Source organism: Notamacropus eugenii, chromosome 2 (assembly GCF_028372415.1).
Source record: "Notamacropus eugenii isolate mMacEug1 chromosome 2, mMacEug1.pri_v2, whole genome shotgun sequence".
In the NCBI taxonomy this organism is placed as follows: Eukaryota; Metazoa; Chordata; class Mammalia; order Diprotodontia; family Macropodidae; genus Notamacropus; species Notamacropus eugenii.
In genome coordinates, this window is record NC_092873.1 from 414,770,727 (window position 1) to 414,777,116 (window position 6,390).

A 6,390-nucleotide genomic window follows, 5' to 3' on the forward strand; every position below is an offset into this window, starting at 1 on the left:
AACTGGACAAACTGCTTTACAAAATAAGCAAAGGAAAGCCAAAAGTGCCACTTTCCGTACAGAACTCACACAGTTTCAGTTTATTCAGATCAAAGTAAAAAGACTTTTGATTATACTGGTTAAAACAGCCATAAGATCAGACTCTGCACTCAAAAAACACTACACATGCAATGGGAACAATCAATATCCTGTTAATACAACTGATTTGCTGCTACATTTGTCTAATATTAACAATTATAAGCAGAGCTGTGCAATTAGCTATTTGGAATGATCTTTACAGTGTTACAGCATTAACAGGCACAAAACTTCACTTTTCTTCACACCACTGGTTCTCCTTGCATACCTAGGCTTCTTCCTCTTCAGTAAAGTCATTCTTGATATTGAATGTTTTGTGAATCTCTTCTGGAGTTTTTCCCTTGATCATATTTGCAGCAGTCTTGCATGTGACGTTGTGCAATGTGCAAGTAGTTTGGCACCAGAATCAGTTCAAAAAGGGTTCCTTGGTCAACTATCAGGAATTCTTGATCCCAAACAGGAATATCATCTGTTTGCTTCTCTTTGTTCTCATCAACCTGAGGAGAAGCAGACTCATCCTTGCGGTGGGCGCACCACTGAATTACCTTTTTTAATATCACTACATTAACATTTGGTAGAGGAACTGGATCATCATCCCCTTTACTGTCCATTCCCAGGTCTTTCAATATGATCTTGTTAGTTATAGACTGTTTTGCAATTTCACCATCAACTTCAAATATCTCTTCATCTGAATTCTGCAACTTAATTGAAAGCATGATTCCGGATCCCCAGGGACAGTGGTGGGCAAGCTGACTGAACCAAGAGGACCAGGTGGGTTAAGGGGCAGGCAATGAAGGGAGGAAAGGCCCCAAGGCAATGCGGAGCACCAAGACCGCTACGTATTCCAGTATCTTTGAGAAAAAAATCCTGAAATGGGGTCAGAAAGAGTCAGACATGACTGAAACCACTGAACAACAAAGTGTGCTCTAAAAATGGCCCCTTAGGCTCCTTCTGGATTCCTATGTAGCACAGAATAGGAGTTGACTTCCTTTTAGTCAAAACTTTTCATAACTTTTGGTCAATTAGTAGACTTTTGCCCAGAAATACTGCTACTAAGCATATACATATATACATATATATGTACATATATACATATATATATTTGTAGTAGCACTTTTTTTTTTAAAATTCAAGAACTGGAAATAAGGTGGATATTAATCAATTGGAAAATGAACAAATCATGGCATATGACCATTATGGAATATTATTGTATTATATGCAAAAATTAAAAAGGATGGATTCAGTGAAATCAAGAATGGCTTTGATTTGAAGCAGAATGAACTGAGCAGGACCATAAGAATAATTTATACAATGACTACAATTATGCAAAAGAAAACCTCTTTGAAAGACTTAAGAATGCTGGTCAATGCAATGACCAATCATAATTCCAGAAAACAAATGGCAATGCATGCTTTCCGCTTCTTGAATGAATAAAAAACATTTATTAAGTACCTAATATGTCCCAGGCACTGTGCTAGCCCTGATGAAAATACAAAAGCAAAGACAGTCTGTGCTCTCAAAGAGTTTATACTTTAATGAAGGAAACAATACAATTTTAGGAGTGGTGGCCTCAGAGGGATACTGTCAGTCAGTTAATAAGCGCTTATTAATCACCTACTATGTGCCTACATTGAGCTAAGCAATAGAGATACAAAAAAGGCAAAAAAACAGTCCTTTCTCTCAAGTATCTTTATAATCTAAAAGGTAGAAACCACAGGGGAGTAGATTGACATGCTGTTCAGGAATGATGGCAGGATTAATTTGGTCTTTGTTAATGGTTCCAGAACTGGAAGGGCAGAGTGAAGGGCAACAATGGCCAATTGGCTTTGGAAGATGTAAGGAGGTAGCAGGAAAGGAGGGTATGAGGTGAAGCACAACTGAGGTTTTCCTGAGAGGGTTTGGGGAGAAGCTGAGGTGATGGACTGGAGGTGAAGAATGCCTTTAAAACATAATAAAATGACTTGTTTTGCTTGACTGTGTATTTGTTACAAGGTGGGAGGACTTCTCTTTAGAGAGCTAGAGTCAAGAGGGAGTTGGTTGGAACTGAAAGTGATGCAAAGAAAGAAAGAAATGAGTGTTAATGAAACTCAGATAAGCAGAAAACTTTTATTCTTATTATGCTACTTTTAACATGCTCATAAAACTGCACATAACAGAGGCTGATAGTATCTTATATAATCTTTTCCTGTCTGTTCATATTTGCTGATTTCTTTAAGCTTGTAACAAAAAAGAAAATTTAAAAACAGCTCTTAAAAATAGTGCTTTCTAACCTGAGAGGGAACATGATATAATGGAAAAAGCACTGAACCAAACTTGGGTTTGAACCCTGACTTAACCCAGGGTAGGTCACTTACATTTATGAGTTTCATTTTCCTCATTTGTAAAATGTTTCTGTTCAGTTTTCTCCAACTCTTCATGACCTCATTTTTTTTGTTTCTTGACAAAGATACTGGATGGGTTTGCCATTTCCTTCTCTAGCTCATTTTACAGATGAGAGAACTGAGGCAAACAGGGTTAAGTAACTTGCCCAGGGTCACAAAGCTAGTAAGTGTCTGAGGCTAAATTTGAACTCAGAAAGATGAGTCTTCTTGATATCAAACCCTGGGCTCTATCTACTCTGCCACCTATCTGTTCATTTGTAAAATAGAGATTTAAAATTGCACTTTTGAGTACCAATGATAAAGTGTGGATGGAGTACGTTCTAATTATAAAGTGCTATAGAAATGGAGGTATCTTCTCTCAGTCTTAGGATTCCTTTATAAACTATTTGCACAGTCACAGAATTAGAGATGAGAAGGGATCTCAGTGGCTATCTTGTCCAGGCTATACACAAAAGCGTCCCTGCCATAACACACTGACAAGTAATCACCCATCCTTTTCTTGAAGATCTCCAGGTCCAAGAGGACCCCTCATCTCTGGAGGCAGACTGCTCTACTTTGGAGTAGCTCTAATTGTTAGAAAGCTCTTATTGATGGCAAGCCTAAATTTGTCTCTGTGAAACTTCATCCCATTGCTGCTGGTTCTGACCTTTGGGGTCAAGCAGAAAAAGCCTAATTACTCCTATCTATCAGACAGAGGAATTTCTATATTTCACATACAAGTTGCGAATATGTTCTGACAGTTATTTTTGGTTCTAGAAGACTGAGATTTTTTGATGATTCTAGAATAGTTTGAGTATAAAGATCAAGATAGTTTTGTTTAGTAGTTACAGAGACAAGGGACTGACAGCTATAAAATAGTAGAAAATTAGTGTTGAAAGGGAGAATCCATTTCCCAACTCCATGTCTGTTTATAGTTTGTCCCCCACCACCAGGCTTGGAATTCTCTCCATCTATATCTCTACTTAACTTCTCTAGCTTCTTTCAAGACTCAGGTCAAATTCCACCTTCTGCAAGAGAGGCCTTTATTTTCTCTCCCTGTCATGCCTTCCCTCTGGCATTCTACTCAGTATTTACTTACTCTTTGATCTACTCTTTCTCTCTCTTTACAGATATATATCATTAGATGGATGCACAGATAGAGAAAGAGAAAGTTTTTAACATGTCTTTTCCCTTCCATTGAGTTCCTTGAAGTTAGGGACAACGTTTGTTTGTTTTTTGCTTTGCTTTTTATCTCCAAAGTTTAGCATCATGCCTGGCACATAGTAAGCTCTTAATAGATGCTTGCTAATTGGTCAATCTTGGGGCAGCCAATTTGCCCTCCAATTCCAGCTAGGAGAACTCCTTTATGTTTTGGAAAAGGATATTAGGGCATCAACTCATCTTCTCATTTCATCACATGAATATCTCCATTTGGACTTGCCCCTTTCTATAATTGTGTGAACTGAATCTTTGGGATGAGGAGATCAAATCTCTCCTTCCCCTCAATCAATGCACAAAGATAAAAGGAAGAACTTAATCTGAACTTCTGATTTTGCCTTGGGTATTTTCCCTCTCCCGAAATACTTCAAATTAAAAAGTCCTGACTCCTAAACGCACAAAGTCATCATGATAAATACAAGGGCATAAAAGGCAAGGTCAGTCTAAGTGTACGTGTCCACATCAGCTTTCACAGAACCAACATGACACTTGTCATGGATGATTCATGCCGATGAATCACTTTCTCACTCTCACTTAGGAATGGTCTGATGTGACCCACAAGAGAGGACATGTTTGTTTTTCTTGGTAACCACCTAAATTTCTCAAGCAGCTGTTTATTCCTTGCACTTGCCATTCTATTTTCTGAAAAAGGAAATCAGTGTTGTAGTGTATTTTGGATGACAATGAAACCAAAGGTCTCTAGGCTTCTTAATTGTGTGACAGACGACTTAGTATAGAAGTAAGAGCATCAAAATTAGAGTCAGTGTGTCTGGGTCCACTCTGAACTCTTCTACTTCTGAACTATATAACCTTGAGAAAACTGCTAAAACTCTCTAAGCCTCAATTCCTCCTATGTAAAATGGGCATCCTAGTATTCATACTACTTTCCACATTATGTGGTAGCTGTGAAGAGTTTTATAAACCTCAATGTGCTATATGAATATATGAGAACTTATTAATAGAAAATATTTACTTGGAAGGAGCCCTCCAAGTCCATGTTGAGAGAAACAGAATTACTGCTCCTCTCTTGGCTGATAGCATCACAGATTTAGAATTAAAAGTGGCCTCAGAAGTAATCTAGTCTAACACTTTCATTTTACAAATAAGGAAACAGGCCTGTAGGAGAATAGGTGATCAAAGTTGTATAGACAGTAAGTGACAAGAGAAGAGTGCAGGGATGGTGAACTTGTGGTCTTCTAGGTACTAGGGTGCGACCTTTTGAGTGAGTCCAAGTTTTACAGAACAAATCCTTTTAAGGGGATTTGTTCTGTGAAGTTTGGATTCAGAAAAAGGACTGAACTTGAGGACCTAGAGAGCCACATGTGACCTCAAGACTGGTTGGTTCTCCCCTGTCTAGGTCCTCTGACATTAAGTCCATTGTTTTTTCACCTGAACCATGCTGCCTACCATTTAGCTGCTGTACTATTTCCCATTACTAAAGTGCTTCACAATTACTTAGCATGTTTTTTTTTTCCTGGAGGAGAGGGGGTGTGGAGGTCTGCCTCACAAGCTCAGTAGTAGCATTAGCCATGTGCTTTCTTCTCTGACCAAATGGGTGGGCACAAGTTACTCCTGTGTACTTTTCTTGGAAAATCTGCAACTTCTTGTCTCTGCTGCCACTTCTTGTGCCCAGAAAGTCCATTCTCAGTCTTCTTGTCTGTGAGCTCTTCTCAGGAAGGCAAAAAAGAAAGGCAAATGACATTCAACACTGACTCTCTTGTAGACTCAATTAGAGGCACTTTTCATAACCCCTGTGGATCACCATCACCAACTGCTGTGCTCTTAGGATCTCTCTAAAAGAAAGGTGGAAAAAATTGAAAGGGCAATCCCTGCCCCCACCCCCAACCCAAGGCCTCAAGGAAAAGTCTGGAATAAAGGGATGGCTTCTTTAAAAAGACCTAAGTATCCTCCCAACCATTTGAACCAAAAATTCATGTTGGTGGTGAGCCAGTTGCTTTCTTTTTATGAATGCAGATCTAAGAACTTGTGATAGCAGCCCCCCAACCCCATGTATGTTGGGGTGCTTACAGATGACTGGAAGAAAAAGTGAACGTACTGACTTTCTGTAGTTCTGCCCCACTTAAATCCAATTCACATGAGTCAAGATATCAACTGGGATGTCATCGGTCTTCTTTGAAAATGGAGAGTCAAATGCACCAAGCGATATAGCATCCAAGTTCATAGAGGAGAAGTTAAATGAGTTACAGGAAGAGGCAGACAGAAAAACTTTACTAGTAGGGGACCTCAACTTCTCCCTCTCAGAACTCAATAAATCTAACCAAAAAATAAACAAGAAAGACCTTAAGGAGGTAAATAGAGTTTTAGAAAATTTAGATATGGAAGACCTCTGGAGAAAACTGAATATGGATAGAAATGAATATACCTTTTTCTCAGCAGTACATGGCACCTGCACAAAAATTGACTGTGTACTAGGTCATAAAAATCTTACAATCTAATGCAGACAGGCAGAAATATTAAATGTATACTTTTCAGATAATAACGCAATAAAAATTACATGCAATAAAGGGCCATGGAAAGACAGACTAAAAATACATTGGAAACCAGATAATCTAATCCTAAAGAATGAGTCAAAAATAAATCATAGAAACAATCAATAACTTCATTCAAGAGAATGACAATAATGAGACAACATACCAAAACTTATGAGACACAGCCAAGACATTCTTGGAGGAAATTTTGTATCTCTAAATGCTTACATGAATAAAACAGAGAAAGA

At 38.3% G+C, this 6,390-nt stretch overlaps 1 pseudogene; it reads right to left on the reverse strand.

Annotated features, from left to right (window-relative positions):
• Positions 1–217: 217 nt before the first annotated feature.
• LOC140524117 (S-phase kinase-associated protein 1 pseudogene) lies at positions 218–791 on the reverse strand (annotated as a pseudogene).
• Between the last annotated feature and the right edge of the window lie 5,599 nt (positions 792–6,390).